We start from the raw sequence: 27,628 nt of genomic DNA on the forward strand, positions 1-27,628 counted from the left end.
TTCCATTTGTTTCTGCTACACATTTCACTACAAAATATTACCAAGGAGTTTCTTACGGTGATTAAATTTTATTCTGATGAGCGTACTATATTTGAGGATTACAGGTTAAACTTGGCATAATACCTACATATACTTTGTAGTGGTGATTAATTCCTTTCGTCATTTCCAAAAGGAAGTTAGTTCTCACAAGAACATGTTAACTCAAAATATTTCTAAACTTCGACAACTGCTTTAAACACAAAAGATACCACCCTTAATGCTATATATTTTAACAGTATGCCTGTGACAATTTTGTTAATTTGTATGAATTTTTGCGAGGCTTACAGTCGTACATCTCAGGATAACATGTCAGCAAACAGAAATATGCTGCGTTACAGGTTACATAATTGGAAGTTTTGTTCCCTAGATAAATGCATGAGAAATGTAAGTGTCGGCAAAATGAAATAAGGAGATAAAAGTTTTCAGACAATCTGAATCGTAGAGCGAGACAGGCAAAATATCTGGTTGTCTGCTTCTCTTGATTCCCATCCTTAAGACTAACAAAGAAAAACTGATTAAGAAGTAATTAGTTAATTATATATTGGTCTCTCCTCCCATGTACAATTTCTTTTAAATAAAAACTTTAAAACCAGCAAATATTTATTGTGATTTACTACAATGAGGGCCAGAGGTCAAGAACCACGAGAATATAACGGCAAGTCAGGGACAATATTTAAATTGAATATAAAACAAAGATCTTGATCGCTTGAAGGCGAAAACGCAGGAGAGAAAAAAAACATACGTCTATTAAGAGACTGTGTACAAAGTTTGGTTGAATATTAAAATGTTACATTAAGTGTAATTAAAAAAGCCTATATAACTAGTGACCTGGGAAACAAAACCGGGTTTGTTCAAATTTCTTAAGCTCGTTGGGCTGAAATTCTAAAAAAAAGTGTATATCATCACATAGCTATACACAAACTAAAAAACGTGGTAAGTCAACACAGTGACATGCACTCACATTTATATATATATGACTTACATGTGCATATTATTCACACTATGAACATATTGACTTATACATCTACAAAGCTTTGTGATTACTTTGCTTTCTGTACTAGACACGACTTTTAATAAAGAACTTTAATGATTGAAAATAATTATATTTTTATAAAATTGTAAATATAAACATGTTTTCTTATAAAATTTAGATTTCCTCAATTTTTTATTTAAAAAAATATTTATGTTTTAATTATCACTTGTTAACTGATAACCGCAATATTCATTAATACTTCATTTATTTTCTTTATAATAAATAAGCACTTCACAATGTGTTCATCCTCAACTAATTCATGGAAAAAAGAAACACAATTTTTTAATGCTAAATTATGTTTGCAAATCAGATTTTTTAAAAAAATGCCTAATAAAACGTTTTTAATCCAATGTGTAATTAATTTTTAAAACTTTATTTCTTGTTTTCGCTCCACAAACAAGAGAAATAAGTTAAGAAATGATTTAAACCAAATGCAATGTCATATCGCTGGTGACTTGGATAGGCGCGTTTACACAACTTGTTTGTTAATGTTTTAAAGCCAACTGAGTTAGATATGAGAGAAGTGTGTAAAAAGATCAGTAGAAGTTCATCCACACAAAGTATTTTAATCCAATAATAATAAATCAATTATTCTAAGTAAAAAAGAAAATCGTTCCCATAAATATAAAACAACGCCACAAGATATTTCCTGGTCTGGCCCTGGTTCTGGATTTTGATAACTTTAATATATTTTCTGAAAATTTAAGCGTAATAAGCTATTGTAAATTGTGAATACCGGCTTAAGTACAGTATGGTAATCAACGTGCTTATGCTTTCAGAAAGTTGTCCATCAGATAATTTCCACAGACCCTGCACTAGTCATGAGCTTTTTATCGATCTGACAGATAGTCAAGCATGGATCTTCAAAACAGGTTCACAATGGCTAACAGTTGTCTCATTAATGACAGATGGAGGGCAATAAGACCTAGGTGCTGCTGTTACAGATTTCATGGCATGGCAATTCACAATGTAAACGTTTTACAAAAATAAGATATGACATCATTTCTTTTAAGTTCATCAAGTTTTCTATAGTGTGTTCTGTGGTGTGCCTGATTGCAAAAAGAGAACTGTCACTGCATGACACTTGACAGGCTCCATTTCACATTTAACTAATTTCAAAGACTTGTAAATCAGGAACAACTAGTTCAGACTTGTACTTTGCCACATTACCCATAGAGATATAAATCATTGCATATGCAACATTTCTACTAGATCAGACAAACAGAAGTGGGTGAGGGTCATTGCTTATGGAACGTCAATCATATTTAAAAAATCTTGCACAATCTTGCACAATGAAGATTGTATGAAAATAACAATGATAAAAAGTTTTAATTAGATATTGAAACATGAAAACTTGATATAAAATATACGTTTTATTGAAATATATTAAACTTAAAAATAAAAGCAAAAACTGTTAAGAAATGACTTCAATTCTTTTGGAAGTTTTGAAACAAGTGTCGAGTTTTGGAATTGGAAGTTTTGATTTGACTTTTAATTGAAGTATCCTAGTGTTCATGTTAATTTTACATTTTAGTTAGTCTGAAGAGATCCCTCTGGAACTTACACATAATTTAATTGGAATATATAGATATTTATATACAGTTATTATCCATGTTATCGCTTCATTGCAAAAGTTTGCTTTTCTAGGAATTTTGTGTAAATATCCCTTAGGATTTTTCATTAAACCAGTAAGTATATATCATACATTTTTTCTTTTGTTTCAATTTTCATCAGTCGAAGTATTCAAAAATCAATAGGTTCCCGACATGGCACTCACATGTAACTCTATATGAAATACATAGATATTTGAATGTTCTATTAAAGTTCTTTTGTGTTCCGTGTGTTTTTGCATATGACACAACAAATGTTCGTTCTATGCAAAGAACCGCATACGTCAAAGGAATGTGGTTTGACTAATTTTAATTTAAATATTTTGTTTAAGCTGGTGATGGAGCACCCTACTGGATGCCAGGCATTCACCCTTTATCTCTTACATTTCCAGCAAACAATCATTTTAAGATTCTAAATAATTACTATAATTATTGAAATACAATTTTTGAAAGATTCCACTTTTTTTTATGTCGTGCATAATACCTAGTATTTTGTTATTTTTTACTTTGACTCTTTTTAACCCAAATTAAAATTTAAATGGCTTATCCTCACTATTTCTGTGTATTTCAAACTTATATTGTCCTGGGTGAATGAATCCAGAAAATACTTGTCACAATATTGTTTGGCCCATTTTTCCAATTTTCTGTAATGGAAGTTCTGGAGTATTTTTAACAACTCTTTTGGATGATTTCTGTAACAGACTTGTTTCCTAATTCTGTCATATTTGTAAAACAGTCTTGATTAAAATGGTTGGCCACTTGCATGATAGAGGTTGTTCTTCTGGCTTGTTTAAATATGTTGCGATATAGATATTAGAAGATCATCAGATAATGTTTCTTGTATGTGTTTTCATATAATGCATCCACACTATAAATTTTACCTCCCTTCAAAAGAAAAACCATATACTTAACAAGAATGTGTTTTTTCTCTCTGTTTTTATTTTCTTATCACTTTGTTTTTGCTGGGGATGGAGCATTCTACTGGAGGCCAAACATTCTCCAATTAATTTAGTTGCTCCAACTGAAACATCTTTTTAAGATTCTAACCGTCCCTTCAAGTGCTATTGTTTATATTTACTTTGCACTTGGTTCACGAGGTATATTTGCCAAATAGTTTTTGAAATTTTTTCATTAACCCGGTTAATCCTATGAGAGATATGATTGCTTGGTTGATAATGAGATTAGGTGTGATTGCTACATTCGTAAGATTCCAGTTTCTTTTCATGTTGTACATAAGTCCTTGGTATTTTGATATTTTCTCCCTATCTGGTCTGTTAAGGCCAGCATCATTAGGAACACTTACTTCATTCTCCGTCTAGGTATGTACCTGTAGGAAGTTCGTAATCATAGTTTGTAATCATAGTTCGTGGTTAGTGTATGAGTTATTTCCAACTGTTTTTCTGGTACACGTTCCCAGGATTTTCTACTACATTGGATATTAAGGATTTTACAGTTTGTCTAGAGGAGATATATTTGTCTCGTATGTGTATTCATATGACGCAACAAATGTGAATTATGTACAAAAGAAGAACCACATACTTCACAAGAATGTGGTTTGAACCCCATATGTGTTGTCATATGATTCAACAAAGTTGACTTATGTGCAAAAGAGGAACCACATACTTCACAAGAATGTGGTTTGAATCCCGTATGTGTTGTCATATGATTCAACAAAGTTGACTTATGTGCAAAAGATGAACCACATACTATACATGAATGTGGTTTGTCTCCAGTATGTGTGTTCATATGACTCAACAAAGTTGACTTATGTGCAAAAGAAGAACCACATACTTCACAAGAATGTGGTTTCTCTCCTGTATGTGTTTTCATATGACTCCACAAATATGATTTCTGTGCAAAAGAAGAACCACATACTTCACAAGAATGTGGTTTGTCTCCTGTATGTGTTTTCATATGCCGCAACAAGTTTGACTTCTGTACAAAAGAAGAACCACATACTTCACAAGAATGTGGTTTGTCTCCTGTATGTGTTTTCCTATGATCTAATAAATGTGACTTTCGTACAAAAGAAGAACCACATATTTCACAAGAATGTGGTTTGTCTCCTGTATGTGTTTTCATATGACGACACACATGTGACTTACGTGCAAATGAAGAACCACATACTTCACATGAATGCGGTTTGTCTCCTGTATGTGTGTTCATATGACTCAACAAATATGACTTCCGTGCAAAAGAAGAACCACACACTTCACAAGAATGTGTTTTCTCTCCTGTATGTGTTTTAATGTGATCCAACAAATGTGACTTCTGTGCAAAAGAAGAACCACATACTTCACAAGAATGTGGTTTGAATCCTGTATGTGTTTTCATATGACTCAACAAAGTTGACTTCCGTGCAAAAGAGGAACCACATACTTCACATGAATGTTGTTTGTCAGCCATGTTAGATAAATTCGACAAAATATATATGTACTGTAGTGAATGATGATAACCAGGTTAATATATTTTAACTTTAGAAAATTTATGTAAAGAAATGTATAATTATTTTAAACCTTTTTAAATATCCAATGAAGAAAGCTACTTCTTATCCATTAATTCCTTTTCATTGTTGAAAATTCTGAAAATATAAGATAAATTTGAAAAATTATATTTCATATGGTTAACCTGAATTAATGAAATTCCAAAAAGAAAATTAGTATAGTTTTATGCAATACTGTGTTTCTAATATCAAATATTTAATTAAAAAGCTTTGTTTCTTCATTTTAGAGATAAGGATTGATTATCCATATTATTTGGATTCTTCAGAATACTGTTCTCATCTTGGGTGTTATTTTCACACGTTTCTATGTTACTGCGGATCTTATTCAGGTGTATTTTGTCAAACTTGTGAACTTTTCTCTTGAACTAAGAAATATGTACAGAATTCTCAATGGAATCTTTATTTAGTACATGAGTGTAGCATACTTTTGTGTTTTTAGGGATGAATGGGTAAAAAAGCCTTATTAAAATTCTTCTTTCAATTTTACTGGATTTTTCCAAGTACAGTTAAATTGAATGTAACAGTTAAAAAAAACCAAAACCTCATTTGATTCATCTTTTATTCCTCTATAATTTTCCCTGTTCATATTTGACTTTTAATTGAAGTATCCAGACAATCCCAGTACGAACTTATGAACATTTTGGTTTCTAGACGTATTCATATATATATATATATATATAATGGCACCAAAAAAGTTCGCACTTATCATTTTTTCAAAAGCTGCAAATTACAGCTAAATTGAATGTTACAGTTTAAAAAAACAATACCTCATTTGTGTCATCTTTTATTCCTCTATAATTTTACCTGTTCATATTTGACTTTTAATTGAAGTATCCTAGTCTTCACGTCTATTTAAAAATAACTTTAAATTGAGAAGGCATAAAGAAAATCTGCACTATGGAAAATTGTATTTTAATATAATTTTAGAATATTACTGCAACACAAATACAAGAAAATTGTATTTTAATATAATTTTAGAATATTACTGCAACACAAATACAACAAGAAATTTGTATTTTAATATAATTTTAGTATATTACTGCAACACAAATACAACAAGAAAATTGTATTTTAATATAATTTTAGAATATTACTGCAACACAAATACAACAAGAAAATTATATTTTAATATAATTTTAGAATATTACTGCAACACAAATACAACAAGAAAATTGTATTTTAATATAATTTTAGTATATTACTGCAACACAAATACAAGAAAATTGTATTTTAATATAATTTTAGAATATTACTGCAACACAAATACAACAAGAAAATTGTATTTTAATATAATTTTAGAATATTACTGCAACACAAATACAACAAGAAAATTGTATTTTAATATAATTTTAGAAAATTACTGCAACACAAATACAACAAGAACATTGTATTTTAATATAATTTTAGAATATTACTGCAACACAAATACAACAAGAAAATTGTATTTTAATATAATTTTAGAAAAGAACTGCAACACAAATACAACAAGAAAATTGTATTTTAATATAATTTTAGAATATTACTGCAACACAAATACAACAAGAAAATTGTATTTTAATATAATTTTAGTATATTACTGCAACACAAATACAAGAAAATTGTATTTTAATATAATTTTAGAATATTACTGCAACACAAATACAACAAGAAAATTGTATTTTAATATAATTTTAGAATATTACTGCAACACAAATACAACAAGAAAATTGTATTTTAATATAATTTTAGAAAATTACTGCAACACAAATACAAGAAAATTGTATTTTAATATAATTTTAGAATATTACTGCAACACAAATACAACAAGAAAATTGTATTTTAATATAATTTTAGAATATTACTGCAACACAAATACAACAAGGAAATTGTATTTTAATATAATTTTAGAATATTACTGCAACACAAATACAACAAGAAAATTGTATTTTAATATAATTTTAGAAAATTACTGCAACACAAATACAACAAGAAAATTGTATTTTAATATAATTTTAGAAAATTACTGCAACACAAATACAACAAAAAATTGTATTTTAATATAATTTTAGAATATTACTGCAACACAAATACAACAAGAAAATTGTATTTTAATATAATTTTAGAATATTACTGCAACACAAATACAACAAGAAAATTGTATTTTAATATAATTTTAGAAAATTACTGCAACACAAATACAACAAGAAAATTGTATTTTAATATAATTTTAGAAAATTACTGCAACACAAATACAACAAAAACATTGTATTTTAATATAATTTTAGAATATTACTGCAACACAAATACAACAAGAAAATTGTATTTTAATATAATTTTAGAAAATTACTGCAACACAAATACAACAAAAACATTGTATTTTAATATAATTTTAGAATATTACTGCAACACAAATACAACAAGAAAATTGTATTTTAATATAATTTTAGAATATTACTGCAACACAAATACAACAAGAAAATTGTATTTTAATATAATTTTAGAATATTACTGCAACACAAATACAACAAGAAAATTGTATTTTAATATAATTTTAGAATATTACTGCAACACAAATACAACAAGAAAATTGTATTTTAATATAATTTTAGAATATTACTGCAACACAAATACAACAAGAAAATTGTATTTTAATATAATTTTAGAATATTACTGCAACACAAATACAACAAGAAAATTGTATTTTAATATAATTTTAGAATATTACTGCAACACAAATACAACAAAAACATTGTATTTTAATATAATTTTAGAATATTACTGCAACACAAATACAACAAGAAAATTGTATTTTAATATAATTTTAGAATATTACTGCAACACAAATACAACAAGAAAATTGTATTTTAATATAATTTTAGAATATTACTGCAACACAAATACAAGAAAATTGTATTTTAATATAATTTTAGAATATTACTGCAACACAAATACAACAAGAAAATTGTATTTTAATATAATTTTAGAATATTACTGCAACACAAATACAACAAGAAAATTGTATTTTAATATGATTTTAGAAAATTACTGCAACAACAATACAACAAGAAAATTGTATTTTAATATAATTTTAGAATATTACTGCAACACAAATACAACACGAAAATTGTATTTTAATATAATTTTAGAATATTACTGCAACACAAATACAACAAGAAAATTGTATTTTAATATAATTTTAGAATATTACTGCAACACAAATACAACACAAAAATTGTATTTTAATATAATTTTAGAAAATTACTGCAACACAAATACAAGAAAATTGTATTTTAATATAATTTTAGAATATTACTGCAACACAAATACAACAAGAAAATTGTATTTTAATATAATTTTAGAATATTACTGCAACACAAATACAACACGAAAATTGTATTTTAATATAATTTTAGAATATTACTGCAACACAAATACAACAAGAAAATTGTATTTTAATATAATTTTAGAATATTACTGCAACACAAATACAACAAGAAAATTGTATTTTAATATAATTTTAGAATATTACTGCAACACAAATACAACAAGAAAATTGTATTTTAATATAATTTTAGTATATTACTGCAACACAAATACAACAAGAAATTTGTATTTTAATATAATTTTAGAAAATTACTGCAACACAAATACAAGAAAATTGTATTTTAATATAATTTTAGAATATTACTGCAACACAAATACAACAAGAAAATTGTATTTTAATATAATTTTAGTATATTACTGCAACACAAATACAACAAGAAAATTGTATTTTAATATAATTTTAGAAAATTACTGCAACACAAATACAACAAGAAAATTGTATTTTAATATAATTTTAGAATATTACTGCAACACAAATACAACAAGAAAATTGTATTTTAATATAATTTTAGTATATTACTGCAACACAAATACAACAAGAAAATTGTATTTTAATATAATTTTAGAATATTACTGCAACACAAATACAACAAGAAAATTGTATTTTAATATAATTTTAGAATATTACTGCAACACAAATACAAGAAAATTGTATTTTAATATAATTTTAGAAAATTACTGCAACACAAATACAACAAGAAAATTGTATTTTAATATAATTTTAGAATATTACTGCAACACAAATACAACAAGAAAATTTTATTTTAATATAATTTTAGAATATTACTGCAACACAAATACAACAAGAAAATTGTATTTTAATATAATTTTAGAATATTACTGCAACACAAATACAACAAGAAAATTGTATTTTAATATAATTTTAGAATATTACTGCAACACAAATACAACAAGAAAATTGTATTTTAATATAATTTTAGAATATTACTGCAACACAAATACAACAAGAAAATTGTATTTTAATATAATTTTAGAATATTACTGCAACACAAATACAACAAGAAAATTGTATTTTAATATAATTTTAGAATATTACTGCAACACAAATACAACAAGAAAATTGTATTTTAATATAATGTTAGAAAATTACTGCAACACAAATACAACAAGAAAATTGTATTTTAATATAATTTTAGAATATTACTGCAACACAAATACAAGAAAATTGTATTTTAATATAATTTTAGAATATTACTGCAACACAAATACAACAAGAAAATTTTATTTTAATATAATTTTAGAATATTACTGCAACGCAAATACAACAAGAAAATTGTATTTTAATATAATTTTAGAAAATTACTGCAACACAAATACAACAAGAAAATTGTATTTTAATATAATTTTAGAATATTACTGCAACACAAATACAACAAGAAAATTGTATTTTAATATAATTTTAGAATATTACTGCAACACAAATACAACAAGAAAATTGTATTTTAATATAATTTTAGAATATTACTGCAACACAAATACAACAAGAAAATTGTATTTTAATATAATTTTAGAATATTACTGCAACACAAATACAACAAGAAAATTTTATTTTAATATAATTTTAGTATATAACTGCAACACAAATACAACAAGAAATTTGTATTTTAATATAATTTTAGAAAATTACTGCAACACAAATACAAGAAAATTGTATTTTAATATAATTTTAGAATATTACTGCAACACAAATACAACAAGAAAATTGTATTTTAATATAATTTTAGTATATTACTGCAACACAAATACAACAAGAAAATTGTATTTTAATATAATTTTAGAAAATTACTGCAACACGAATACAACAAGAAAATTGTATTTTAATATAATTTTAGAATATTACTGCAACACAAATACAACAAGAAAATTGTATTTTAATATAATTTTAGTATATTACTGCAACACAAATACAACAAGAAAATTGTATTTTAATATAATTTTAGAATATTACTGCAACACAAATACAACAAGAAAATTGTATTTTAATATAATTTTAGAATATTACTGCAACACAAATACAAGAAAATTGTATTTTAATATAATTTTAGAAAATTACTGCAACACAAATACAACAAGAAAATTGTATTTTCATATAATTTTAGAATATTACTGCAACACAAATACAACAAGAAAATTTTATTTTAATATAATTTTAGAATATTACTGCAACACAAATACAACAAGAAAATTGTATTTTAATATAATTTTAGAATATTACTGCAACACAAATACAACAAGAAAATTGTATTTTAATATAATTTTAGAATATTACTGCAACACAAATACAACAAGAAAATTGTATTTTAATATAATTTTAGAATATTACTGCAACACAAATACAACAAGAAAATTGTATTTTAATATAATTTTAGAATATTACTGCAACACAAATACAACAAGAAAATTGTATTTTAATATAATTTTAGAATATTACTGCAACACAAATACAACAAGAAAATTGTATTTTAATATAATGTTAGAAAATTACTGCAACACAAATACAACAAGAAAATTGTATTTTAATATAATTTTAGAATATTACTGCAACACAAATACAAGAAAATTGTATTTTAATATAATTTTAGAATATTACTGCAACACAAATACAACAAGAAAATTTTATTTTAATATAATTTTAGAATATTACTGCAACGCAAATACAACAAGAAAATTGTATTTTAATATAATTTTAGAAAATTACTGCAACACAAATACAACAAGAAAATTGTATTTTAATATAATTTTAGAATATTACTGCAACACAAATACAACAAGAAAATTGTATTTTAATATAATTTTAGAATATTACTGCAACACAAATACAACAAGAAAATTGTATTTTAATATAATTTTAGAATATTACTGCAACACAAATACAACAAGAAAATTGTATTTTAATATAATTTTAGAAAATTACTGCAACACAAATACAACAAGAAAATTGTATTTTAATATAATTTTAGAATATTACTGCAACACAAATAAAACAAGAAAATTTTATTTTAATATAATTTTAGAATATTACTGCAACACAAATACAACAAGAAAATTGTATTTTAATATAATTTTAGAATATTACTGCAACACAAATACAACAAGAAAATTGTATTTTAATATAATTTTAGAAAATTACTGCAACACAAATACAACAAGAAAATTGTATTTTAATATAATTTTAGAATATTACTGCAACCCAAATACAACAAGAAAATTGTATTTTAATATAATTTTAGAATATTACTGCAACACAAATACAACAAGAAAATTGTATTTTAATATAATTTTAGAATATTACTGCAACACAAATACAACAAGAAAATTGTATTTTAATATAATTTTAGAATATTACTGCAACACAAATACAACAAGAAAATTTTATTTTAATATAATTTTAGAAAATTACTGCAACACAAATACAACAAGAAAATTGTATTTTAATATAATTTTAGAATATTACTGCAACACAAATACAACAAGAAAATTGTATTTTAATATAATTTTAGAACATTACTGCAACACAAATACAAGAAAATTGTATTTTAATATAATTTTAGAAAATTACTGCAACACAAATACAACAAGAAAATTGTATTTTAATATAATTTTAGAATATTACTGCAACACAAATACAAGAAAATTGTATTTTAATATAATTTTAGAATATTACTGCAACACAAATACAACAAGAAAATTTTATTTTAATATAATTTTAGAATATTACTGCAACACAAATACAACAAGAAAATTGTATTTTAATATAATTTTAGAATATTACTGCAACACAAATACAACAAGAAAATTGTATTTTAATATAATTTTAGAAAATTACTGCAACACAAATACAACAAGAAAATTGTATTTTAATATAATTTTAGAATATTACTGCAACACAAATACAACAAGAAAATTGTATTTTAATATAATTTTAGAATATTACTGCAACACAAATACAACAAGAAAATTGTATTTTAATATAATTTTAGAATATTACTGCAACACAAATACAACAAGAAAATTGTATTTTAATATAATTTTAGAATATTACTGCAACACAAATACAACAAGAAAATTGTATTTTAATATAATTTTAGAATATTACTGCAACACAAATACAACAAGAAAATTGTATTTTAATATAATTTTAGAATATTACTGCAACACAAATACAACAAGAAAATTGTATTTTAATATAATTTTAGAAAATTACTGCAACACAAATACAAGAAAATTGTATTTTAATATAATTTTAGAATATTACTGCAACACAAATACAACAAGAAATTTGTATTTTAATATAATTTTAGAATATTACTGCAACACAAATACAACAAGAAAATTTTATTTTAATATAATTTTAGAATATTACTGCAACACAAATACAACAAGAAAATTGTATTTTAATATAATTTTAGAATATTACTGCAACACAAATACAACAAGAAAATTGTATTTTAATATAATTTTAGAATATTACTGCAACACAAATACAACAAGAAAATTGTATTTTAATATAATTTTAGAATATTACTGCAACACAAATACAACAAGAAAATTGTATTTTAATATAATTTTAGTATATTACTGCAACACAAATACAACAAGAAAATTGTATTTTAATATAATTTTAGAATATTACTGCAACACAAATACAACAAGAAAATTGTATTTTAATATAATTTTAGAATATTACTGCAACACAAATACAACAAGAAAATTGTATTTTAATATAATTTTAGAATATTACTGCAACACAAATACAACAAGAAAATTGTATTTTAATATAATTTTAGAATATTACTGCAACACAAATACAACAAGAAAATTGTATTTTAATATAATTTTAGAAAAGTACTGCAACACAAATACAACAAGAAAATTGTATTTTAATATAATTTTAGAATATTACTGCAACACAAATACAACAAGAAAATTGTATTTTAATATAATTTTAGTATATTACTGCAACACAAATACAACAAGAAAATTGTATTTTAATATAATTTTAGAATATTACTGCAACACAAATACAACAAGAAAATTGTATTTTAATATAATTTTAGAATATTACTGCAACACAAATACAACAAGAAAATTGTATTTTAATATAATTTTAGAATATTACTGCAACACAAATACAACAAGAAAATTGTATTTTAATATAATTTTAGAATATTACTGCAACACAAATACAACAAGAAAATTGTATTTTAATATAATTTTAGAATATTACTGCAACACAAATACAACAAGAAAATTGTATTTTAATATAATTTTAGAATATTACTGCAACACAAATACAACAAGAAAATTGTATTTTAATATAATTTTAGAATATTACTGCAACACAAATACAACAAGAAAATTGTATTTTAATATAATTTTAGAATATTACTGCAACACAAATACAACAAGAAAATTGTATTTTAATATAATTTTAGAAAATTACTGCAACACAAATACAACAAGAAAATTGTATTTTAATATAATTTTAGAATATTACTGCAACACAAATACAACAAGAAAATTGTATTTTAATATAATTTTAGTATATTACTGCAACACAAATACAACAAGAAAATTGTATTTTAATATAATTTTAGAATATTACTGCAACACAAATACAACAAGAAAATTGTATTTTAATATAATTTTAGAATATTACTGCAACACAAATACAACCAGAAAATTGTATTTTAATATAATTTTAGAAAATTACTGCAACACAAATACAACAAGAAAATTGTATTTTAATATAATTTTAGAATATTACTGCAACACAAATACAACAAGAAAATTGTATTTTAATATAATTTTAGAATATTACTGCAACACAAATACAACAAGAAAATTGTATTTTAATATAATTTTAGAATATTACTGCAACACAAATACAACAAGAAAATTGTATTTTAATATAATTTTAGAAAAGTACTGCAACACAAATACAACAAAAACATTGTATTTTAATATAATTTTAGAAAAGTACTGCAACACAAATACAACAAGAAAATTGTATTTTAATATAATTTTAGAATATTACTGCAACACAAATACAACAAGAAAATTGTATTTTAATATAATTTTAGAAAATTACTGCAACACAAATACAACAAGAAAATTGTATTTTAATATAATTTTAGAATATTACTGCAACACAAATACAAGAAAATTGTATTTTAATATAATTTTAGAATATTACTGCAACACAAATACAACAAGAAAATTGTATTTTAATATAATTTTAGAATATTACTGCAACACAAATACAACAAGAAAATTGTATTTTAATATAATTTTAGAAAAGTACTGCAACACAAATACAACAAAAACATTGTATTTTAATATAATTTTAGAAAAGTACTGCAACACAAATACAACAAGAAAATTGTATTTTAATATAATTTTAGAAAATTACTGCAACACAAATACAACAAGAAAATTGTATTTTAATATAATTTTAGAAAAGTACTGCAACACAAATACAACAAGAAAATTGTATTTTAATATAATTTTAGAATATTACTGCAACACAAATACAACAAGAAAATTTTATTTTAATATAATTTTAGAATATTACTGCAACACAAATACAACAAGAAAATTGTATTTTAATATAATTTTAGAAAATTACTGCAACACAAATACAACAATAAAATTGTATTTTAATATAATTTTAGAATATTACTGCAACACAAATACAACAAGAAAATTGTATTTTAATATAATTTTAGAATATTACTGCAACACAAATACAACAAGAAAATTGTATTTTAATATAATTTTAGAATATTACTGCAACACAAATACAACAAGAAAATTGTATTTTAATATAATTTTAGAAAAGTACTGCAACACAAATACAACAAGAAAATTGTATTTTAATATAATTTTAGAAAAGTACTGCAACACAAATACAACAAGAAAATTGTATTTTAATATAATTTTAGAAAATTACTGCAACACAAATACAACAAGAAAATTGTATTTTAATATAATTTTAGAATATTACTGCAACACAAATACAACAAGAAAATTGTATTTTAATATAATTTTAGAATATTACTGCAACACAAATACAACAAGAAAATTGTATTTTAATATAATTTTAGAATATTACTGCAACACAAATACAACAAGAAAATTGTATTTTAATATAATTTTAGAATATTACTGCAACACAAATACAACAAGAAAATTGTATTTTAATATAATTTTAGAATATTACTGCAACACAAATACAACAAGAAAATTGTATTTTAATATAATTTTAGAATATTACTGCAACACAAATACAACAAGAAAATTGTATTTTAATATAATTTTAGAAAATTACTGCAACACAAATACAACAAGAAAATTGTATTTTAATATAATTTTAGAATATTACTGCAACACAAATACAACAAGAAAATTTTATTTTAATATAATTTTAGTATATTACTGCAACACAAATACAACAAGAAAATTGTATTTTAATATAATTTTAGAATATTACTGCAACACAAATACAACAAGAAAATTGTATTTTAATATAATTTTAGAATATTACTGCAACACAAATACAACCAGAAAATTGTATTTTAATATAATTTTAGAAAATTACTGCAACACAAATACAACAAGAAAATTGTATTTTAATATAATTTTAGAATATTACTGCAACACAAATACAACAAGAAAATTGTATTTTAATATAATTTTAGAATATTACTGCAACACAAATACAACAAGAAAATTGTATTTTAATATAATTTTAGAATATTACTGCAACACAAATACAACAAGAAAATTGTATTTTAATATAATTTTAGAAAAGTACTGCAACACAAATACAACAAAAACATTGTATTTTAATATAATTTTAGAAAAGTACTGCAACACAAATACAACAAGAAAATTGTATTTTAATATAATTTTAGAATATTACTGCAACACAAATACAACAAGAAAATTGTATTTTAATATAATTTTAGAAAATTACTGCAACACAAATACAACAAGAAAATTGTATTTTAATATAATTTTAGAATATTACTGCAACACAAATACAAGAAAATTGTATTTTAATATAATTTTAGAATATTACTGCAACACAAATACAACAAGAAAATTGTATTTTAATATAATTTTAGAATATTACTGCAACACAAATACAACAAGAAAATTGTATTTTAATATAATTTTAGAAAAGTACTGCAACACAAATACAACAAAAACATTGTATTTTAATATAATTTTAGAAAAGTACTGCAACACAAATACAACAAGAAAATTGTATTTTAATATAATTTTAGAAAATTACTGCAACACAAATACAACAAGAAAATTGTATTTTAATATAATTTTAGAAAAGTACTGCAACACAAATACAACAAGAAAATTGTATTTTAATATAATTTTAGAATATTACTGCAACACAAATACAACAAGAAAATTTTATTTTAATATAATTTTAGAATATTACTGCAACACAAATACAACAAGAAAATTGTATTTTAATATAATTTTAGAAAATTACTGCAACACAAATACAACAAGAAAATTGTATTTTAATATAATTTTAGAATATTACTGCAACACAAATACAACAAGAAAATTGTATTTTAATATAATTTTAGAATATTACTGCAACACAAATACAACAAGAAAATTGTATTTTAATATAATTTTAGAATATTACTGCAACACAAATACAACAAGAAAATTGTATTTTAATATAATTTTAGAAAAGTACTGCAACACAAATACAACAAGAAAATTGTATTTTAATATAATTTTAGAAAAGTACTGCAACACAAATACAACAAGAAAATTGTATTTTAATATAATTTTAGAAAATTACTGCAACACAAATACAACAAGAAAATTGTATTTTAATATAATTTTAGAATATTACTGCAACACAAATACAACAAGAAAATTGTATTTTAATATAATTTTAGAATATTACTGCAACACAAATACAACAAGAAAATTGTATTTTAATATAATTTTAGAATATTACTGCAACACAAATACAACAAGAAAATTGTATTTTAATATAATTTTAGAATATTACTGCAACACAAATACAACAAGAAAATTGTATTTTAATATAATTTTAGAATATTACTGCAACACAAATACAACAAGAAAATTGTATTTTAATATAATTTTAGAATATTACTGCAACACAAATACAACAAGAAAATTGTATTTTAATATAATTTTAGAAAATTACTGCAACACAAATACAACAAGAAAATTGTATTTTAATATAATTTTAGAATATTACTGCAACACAAATACAACAAGAAAATTTTATTTTAATATAATTTTAGTATATTACTGCAACACAAATACAACAAGAAAATTGTATTTTAATATAATTTTAGAATATTACTGCAACACAAATACAACAAGAAAATTGTATTTTAATATAATTTTAGAATATTACTGCAACACAAATACAACCAGAAAATTGTATTTTAATATAATTTTAGAAAATTACTGCAACACAAATACAACAAGAAAATTGTATTTTAATATAATTTTAGAATATTACTGCAACACAAATACAACAAGAAAATTGTATTTTAATATAATTTTAGAATATTACTGCAACACAAATACAACAAGAAAATTGTATTTTAATATAATTTTAGAATATTACTGCAACACAAATACAACAAGAAAATTGTATTTTAATATAATTTTAGAAAAGTACTGCAACACAAATACAACAAAAACATTGTATTTTAATATAATTTTAGAAAAGTACTGCAACACAAATACAACAAGAAAATTGTATTTTAATATAATTTTAGAATATTACTGCAACACAAATACAACAAGAAAATTGTATTTTAATATAATTTTAGAAAATTACTGCAACACAAATACAACAAGAAAATTGTATTTTAATATAATTTTAGAATATTACTGCAACACAAATACAAGAAAATTGTATTTTAATATAATTTTAGAATATTACTGCAACACAAATACAACAAGAAAATTGTATTTTAATATAATTTTAGAATATTACTGCAACACAAATACAACAAGAAAATTGTATTTTAATATAATTTTAGAAAAGTACTGCAACACAAATACAACAAAAACATTGTATTTTAATATAATTTTAGAAAAGTACTGCAACACAAATACAACAAGAAAATTGTATTTTAATATAATTTTAGAAAATTACTGCAACACAAATACAACAAGAAAATTGTATTTTAATATAATTTTAGAAAAGTACTGCAACACAAATACAACAAGAAAATTGTATTTTAATATAATTTTAGAATATTACTGCAACACAAATACAACAAGAAAATTTTATTTTAATATAATTTTAGAATATTACTGCAACACAAATACAACAAGAAAATTGTATTTTAATATAATTTTAGAAAATTACTGCAACACAAATACAACAAGAAAATTGTATTTTAATATAATTTTAGAATATTACTGCAACACAAATACAACAAGAAAATTGTATTTTAATATAATTTTAGAATATTACTGCAACACAAATACAACAAGAAAATTGTATTTTAATATAATTTTAGAATATTACTGCAACACAAATACAACAAGAAAATTGTATTTTAATATAATTTTAGAAAAGTACTGCAACACAAATACAACAAGAAAATTGTATTTTAATATAATTTTAGAAAAGTACTGCAACACAAATACAACAAGAAAATTGTATTTTAATATAATTTTAGAAAATTACTGCAACACAAATACAACAAGAAAATTGTATTTTAATATAATTTTAGAATATTACTGCAACACAAATACAACAAGAAAATTGTATTTTAATATAATTTTAGAATATTACTGCAACACAAATACAACAAGAAAATTGTATTTTAATATAATTTTAGAATATTACTGCAACACAAATACAACAAGAAAATTGTATTTTAATATAATTTTAGAATATTACTGCAACACAAATACAACAAGAAAATTGTATTTTAATATAATTTTAGAATATTACTGCAACACAAATACAACAAGAAAATTGTATTTTAATATAATTTTAGAATATTACTGCAACACAAATACAACAAGAAAATTGTATTTTAATATAATTTTAGAATATTACTGCAACACAAATACAACAAGAAAATTGTATTTTAATATAATTTTAGAATATTACTGCAACACAAATACAACAAGAAAATTGTATTTTAATATAATTTTAGAATATTACTGCAACACAAATACAACAAGAAAATTGTATTTTAATATAATTTTAGTATATTACTGCAACACAAATACAACAAGAAAATTGTATTTTAATATAATTTTAGAATATTACTGCAACACAAATACAACAAGAAAATTGTATTTTAATATAATTTTAGAATATTACTGCAACACAAATACAACAAGAAAATTGTATTTTAATATAATTTTAGAATATTACTGCAACACAAATACAACAAGAAAATTGTATTTTAATATAATTTTAGAATATTACTGCAACACAAATACAACAAGAAAATTGTATTTTAATATAATTTTAGAATATTACTGCAACACAAATACAACAAGAAAATTGTATTTTAATATAATTTTAGAATATTACTGCAACACAAATACAACAAGAAAATTGTATTTTAATATAATTTTAGTATATTACTGCAACACAAATACAACAAGAAAATTGTATTTTAATATAATTTTAGAATATTACTGCAACACAAATACAACAAGAAAATTGTATTTTAATATAATTTTAGAATATTACTGCAACACAAATACAAGAAAATTGTATTTTAATATAATTTTAGAATATTACTGCAACACAAATACAACAAGAAAATTGTATTTTAATATAATTTTAGAATATTACTGCAACACAAATACAACAAGAAAATTGTATTTTAATATAATTTTAGAATATTACTGCAACACAAATACAACAAGAAAATTGTATTTTAATATAATTTTAGAATATTACTGCAACACAAATACAACAAGAAAATTGTATTTTAATATAATTTTAGAATATTACTGCAACACAAATACAACAAGAAAATTGTATTTTAATATAATTTTAGAAAATTACTGCAACACAAATACAACAAGAAAATTGTATTTTAATATAATTTTAGAATATTACTGCAACACAAATACAACAAGAAAATTTTATTTTAATATAATTTTAGTATATTACTGCAACACAAATACAACAAGAAAATTGTATTTTAATATAATTTTAGAATATTACTGCAACACAAATACAACAAGAAAATTGTATTTTAATATAATTTTAGAATATTACTGCAACACAAATACAACCAGAAAATTGTATTTTAATATAATTTTAGAAAATTACTGCAACACAAATACAACAAGAAAATTGTATTTTAATATAATTTTAGAATATTACTGCAACACAAATACAACAAGAAAATTGTATTTTAATATAATTTTAGAATATTACTGCAACACAAATACAACAAGAAAATTGTATTTTAATATAATTTTAGAATATTACTGCAACACAAATACAACAAGAAAATTGTATTTTAATATAATTTTAGAAAAGTACTGCAACACAAATACAACAAAAACATTGTATTTTAATATAATTTTAGAAAAGTACTGCAACACAAATACAACAAGAAAATTGTATTTTAATATAATTTTAGAATATTACTGCAACACAAATACAACAAGAAAATTGTATTTTAATATAATTTTAGAAAATTACTGCAACACAAATACAACAAGAAAATTGTATTTTAATATAATTTTAGAATATTACTGCAACACAAATACAAGAAAATTGTATTTTAATATAATTTTAGAATATTACTGCAACACAAATACAACAAGAAAATTGTATTTTAATATAATTTTAGAATATTACTGCAACACAAATACAACAAGAAAATTGTATTTTAATATAATTTTAGAAAAGTACTGCAACACAAATACAACAAAAACATTGTATTTTAATATAATTTTAGAAAAGTACTGCAACACAAATACAACAAGAAAATTGTATTTTAATATAATTTTAGAAAATTACTGCAACACAAATACAACAAGAAAATTGTATTTTAATATAATTTTAGAAAAGTACTGCAACACAAATACAACAAGAAAATTGTATTTTAATATAATTTTAGAATATTACTGCAACACAAATACAACAAGAAAATTTTATTTTAATATAATTTTAGAATATTACTGCAACACAAATACAACAAGAAAATTGTATTTTAATATAATTTTAGAAAATTACTGCAACACAAATACAACAAGAAAATTGTATTTTAATATAATTTTAGAATATTACTGCAACACAAATACAACAAGAAAATTGTATTTTAATATAATTTTAGAATATTACTGCAACACAAATACAACAAGAAAATTGTATTTTAATATAATTTTAGAATATTACTGCAACACAAATACAACAAGAAAATTGTATTTTAATATAATTTTAGAAAAGTACTGCAACACAAATACAACAAGAAAATTGTATTTTAATATAATTTTAGAAAAGTACTGCAACACAAATACAACAAGAAAATTGTATTTTAATATAATTTTAGAATATTACTGCAACACAAATACAACAAGAAAATTGTATTTTAATATAATTTTAGAAAATTACTGCAACACAAATACAACAAGAAAATTGTATTTTAATATAATTTTAGAATATTACTGCAACACAAATACAACAAGAAAATTGTATTTTAATATAATTTTAGAATATTACTGCAACACAAATACAACAAGAAAATTGTATTTTAATATAATTTTAGAAAATTACTGCAACACAAATACAAGAAAATTGTATTTTAATATAATTTTAGAATATTACTGCAACACAAATACAACAAGAAATTTGTATTTTAATATAATTTTAGAATATTACTGCAACACAAATACAACAAGAAAATTTTATTTTAATATAATTTTAGAATATTACTGCAACACAAATACAACAAGAAAATTGTATTTTAATATAATTTTAGAATATTACTGCAACACAAATACAACAAGAAAATTGTATTTTAATATAATTTTAGAATATTACTGCAACACAAATACAACAAGAAAATTGTATTTTAATATAATTTTAGAATATTACTGCAACACAAATACAACAAGAAAATTGTATTTTAATATAATTTTAGAATATTACTGCAACACAAATACAACAAGAAAATTGTATTTTAATATAATTTTAGAATATTACTGCAACACAAATACAACAAGAAAATTGTATTTTAATATAATTTTAGAATATTACTGCAACACAAATACAACAAGAAAATTGTATTTTAATATAATTTTAGTATATTACTGCAACACAAATACAACAAGAAAATTGTATTTTAATATAATTTTAGAATATTACTGCAACACAAATACAACAAGAAAATTGTATTTTAATATAATTTTAGAATATTACTGCAACACAAATACAACAAGAAAATTGTATTTTAATATAATTTTAGAATATTACTGCAACACAAATACAACAAGAAAATTGTATTTTAATATAATTTTAGAATATTACTGCAACACAAATACAACAAGAAAATTGTATTTTAATATAATTTTAGAATATTACTGCAACACAAATACAACAAGAAAATTGTATTTTAATATAATTTTAGAATATTACTGCAACACAAATACAACAAGAAAATTGTATTTTAATATAATTTTAGAATATTACTGCAACACAAATACAACAAGAAAATTGTATTTTAATATAATTTTAGAATATTACTGCAACACAAATACAACAAGAAAATTGTATTTTAATATAATTTTAGAAAATTACTGCAACACAAATACAACAAGAAAATTGTATTTTAATATAATTTTAGAATATTACTGCAACACAAATACAACAAGAAAATTTTATTTTAATATAATTTTAGTATATTACTGCAACACAAATACAACAAGAAAATTGTATTTTAATATAATTTTAGAATATTACTGCAACACAAATACAACAAGAAAATTGTATTTTAATATAATTTTAGAATATTACTGCAACACAAATACAACCAGAAAATTGTATTTTAATATAATTTTAGAAAATTACTGCAACACAAATACAACAAGAAAATTGTATTTTAATATAATTTTAGAATATTACTGCAACACAAATACAACAAGAAAATTGTATTTTAATATAATTTTAGAATATTACTGCAACACAAATACAACAAGAAAATTGTATTTTAATATAATTTTAGAATATTACTGCAACACAAATACAACAAGAAAATTGTATTTTAATATAATTTTAGAAAAGTACTGCAACACAAATACAACAAAAACATTGTATTTTAATATAATTTTAGAAAAGTACTGCAACACAAATACAACAAGAAAATTGTATTTTAATATAATTTTAGAATATTACTGCAACACAAATACAACAAGAAAATTGTATTTTAATATAATTTTAGAAAATTACTGCAACACAAATACAACAAGAAAATTGTATTTTAATATAATTTTAGAATATTACTGCAACACAAATACAAGAAAATTGTATTTTAATATAATTTTAGAATATTACTGCAACACAAATACAACAAGAAAATTGTATTTTAATATAATTTTAGAATATTACTGCAACACAAATACAACAAGAAAATTGTATTTTAATATAATTTTAGAAAAGTACTGCAACACAAATACAACAAAAACATTGTATTTTAATATAATTTTAGAAAAGTACTGCAACACAAATACAACAAGAAAATTGTATTTTAATATAATTTTAGAAAATTACTGCAACACAAATACAACAAGAAAATTGTATTTTAATATAATTTTAGAAAAGTACTGCAACACAAATACAACAAGAAAATTGTATTTTAATATAATTTTAGAATATTACTGCAACACAAATACAACAAGAAAATTGTATTTTAATATAATTTTAGAATATTACTGCAACACAAATACAACAAGAAAATTGTATTTTAATATAATTTTAGAATATTACTGCAACACAAATACAACAAGCAAATTTTATTTTAATATAATTTTAGTATATTACTGCAACACAAATACAACAAGAAAATTGTATTTTAATATAATTTTAGAATATTACTGCAACACAAATACAAGAAAATTTTATTTTAATATAATTTTAGAATATTACTGCAACACAAATACAACAAGAAAATTGTATTTTAATATAATTTTAGAATATTACTGCAACACAAATACAACAAGAAAATTGTATTTTAATATAATTTTAGAAAAGTACTGCAACACAAATACAACAAAAACATTGTATTTTAATATAATTTTAGAAAAGTACTGCAACACAAATACAACAAGAAAATTGTATTTTAATATAATTTTAGAAAATTACTGCAACACAAATACAACAAGAAAATTGTATTTTAATATAATTTTAGAATATTACTGCAACACAAATACAACAAGAAAATTGTATTTTAATATAATTTTAGAATATTACTGCAACACAAATACAACAAGAAAATTGTATTTTAATATAATTTTAGAATATTACTGCAACACAAATACAACAAGAAAATTGTATTTTAATATAATTTTAGAAAAGTACTGCAACACAAATACAACAAGAAAATTGTATTTTAATATAATTTTAGAAAAGTACTGCAACACAAATACAACAAGAAAATTGTATTTTAATATAATTTTAGAAAATTACTGCAACACAAATACAACAAGAAAATTGTATTTTAATATAATTTTAGAATATTACTGCAACACAAATACAACAAGAAAATTGTATTTTAATATAATTTTAGAATATTACTGCAACACAAATACAACAAGAAAATTGTATTTTAATATAATTTTAGAATATTACTGCAACACAAATACAACAAGAAAATTGTATTTTAATATAATTTTAGAATATTACTGCAACACAAATACAACAAGAAAATTGTATTTTAATATAATTTTAGAAAATTACTGCAACACAAATACAACAAGAAAATTGTATTTTAATATAATTTTAGAATATTACTGCAACACAAATACAACAAGAAAATTTTATTTTAATATAATTTTAGTATATTACTGCAACACAAATACAACAAGAAAATTGTATTTTAATATAATTTTAGAATATTACTGCAACACAAATACAACAAGAAAATTGTATTTTAATATAATTTTAGAATATTACTGCAACACAAATACAACCAGAAAATTGTATTTTAATATAATTTTAGAAAATTACTGCAACACAAATACAACAAGAAAATTGTATTTTAATATAATTTTAGAATATTACTGCAACACAAATACAACAAGAAAATTGTATTTTAATATAATTTTAGAATATTACTGCAACACAAATACAACAAGAAAATTGTATTTTAATATAATTTTAGAATATTACTGCAACACAAATACAACAAGAAAATTGTATTTTAATATAATTTTAGAAAAGTACTGCAACACAAATACAACAAAAACATTGTATTTTAATATAATTTTAGAAAAGTACTGCAACACAAATACAACAAGAAAATTGTATTTTAATATAATTTTAGAATATTACTGCAACACAAATACAACAAGAAAATTGTATTTTAATATAATTTTAGAAAATTACTGCAACACAAATACAACAAGAAAATTGTATTTTAATATAATTTTAGAATATTACTGCAACACAAATACAAGAAAATTGTATTTTAATATAATTTTAGAATATTACTGCAACACAAATACAACAAGAAAATTGTATTTTAATATAATTTTAGAATATTACTGCAACACAAATACAACAAGAAAATTGTATTTTAATATAATTTTAGAAAAGTACTGCAACACAAATACAACAAAAACATTGTATTTTAATATAATTTTAGAAAAGTACTGCAACACAAATACAACAAGAAAATTGTATTTTAATATAATTTTAGAAAATTACTGCAACACAAATACAACAAGAAAATTGTATTTTAATATAATTTTAGAAAAGTACTGCAACACAAATACAACAAGAAAATTGTATTTTAATATAATTTTAGAATATTACTGCAACACAAATACAACAAGAAAATTGTATTTTAATATAATTTTAGAATATTACTGCAACACAAATACAACAAGAAAATTGTATTTTAATATAATTTTAGAATATTACTGCAACACAAATACAACAAGAAAATTGTATTTTAATATAATTTTAGAAAAGTACTGCAACACAAATACAACAAGAAAATTGTATTTTAATATAATTTTAGAAAAGTACTGCAACACAAATACAACAAGAAAATTGTATTTTAATATAATTTTAGAATATTGCTGCAACACAAATACAACAAGAAAATTGTATTTTAATATAATTTTAGAAAATTACTGCAACACAAATACAACAAGAAAATTGTATTTTAATATAATTTTAGAATATTACTGCAACACAAATACAACAAGAAAATTGTATTTTAATATAATTTTAGAATATTACTGCAACACAAATACAACAAGAAAATTGTATTTTAATATAATTTTAGAAAATTACTGCAACACAAATACAAGAAAATTGTATTTTAATATAATTTTAGAATATTACTGCAACACAAATACAACAAGAAATTTGTATTTTAATATAATTTTAGAATATTACTGCAACACAAATACAACAAGAAAATTTTATTTTAATATAATTTTAGAATATTACTGCAACACAAATACAACAAGAAAATTGTATTTTAATATAATTTTAGAATATTACTGCAACACAAATACAACAAGAAAATTGTATTTTAATATAATTTTAGAATATTACTGCAACACAAATACAACAAGAAAATTGTATTTTAATATAATTTTAGAATATTACTGCAACACAAATACAACAAGAAAATTGTATTTTAATATAATTTTAGAATATTACTGCAACACAAATACAACAAGAAAATTGTATTTTAATATAATTTTAGTATATTACTGCAACACAAATACAACAAGAAAATTGTATTTTAATATAATTTTAGAATATTACTGCAACACAAATACAACAAGAAAATTGTATTTTAATAT

The 27,628-nt window shown here is 21.4% G+C and overlaps 1 long non-coding RNA gene across 2 annotated transcripts in view; it reads right to left on the reverse strand.

Annotated features, from left to right (window-relative positions):
- Positions 1 to 2,430: 2,430 nt before the first annotated feature.
- The window catches only part of LOC145271376 (uncharacterized), a 68,371-nt gene continuing 43,173 nt past the window's right edge, over positions 2,431 to 27,628 (reverse strand). For both annotated transcript variants that reach the window (XR_013865842.1, XR_013865843.1), the window contains exon 2: positions 2,431 to 5,263. This is a non-coding gene — a long non-coding RNA (uncharacterized LOC145271376). The remainder of the gene's footprint in view (positions 5,264 to 27,628) is intronic.

Source organism: Euprymna scolopes, chromosome 46, assembly GCF_053919585.1.
Source record: "Euprymna scolopes isolate OS-2025 chromosome 46, ASM5391958v1, whole genome shotgun sequence".
In the NCBI taxonomy this organism is placed as follows: domain Eukaryota; kingdom Metazoa; phylum Mollusca; class Cephalopoda; order Sepiida; family Sepiolidae; genus Euprymna; species Euprymna scolopes.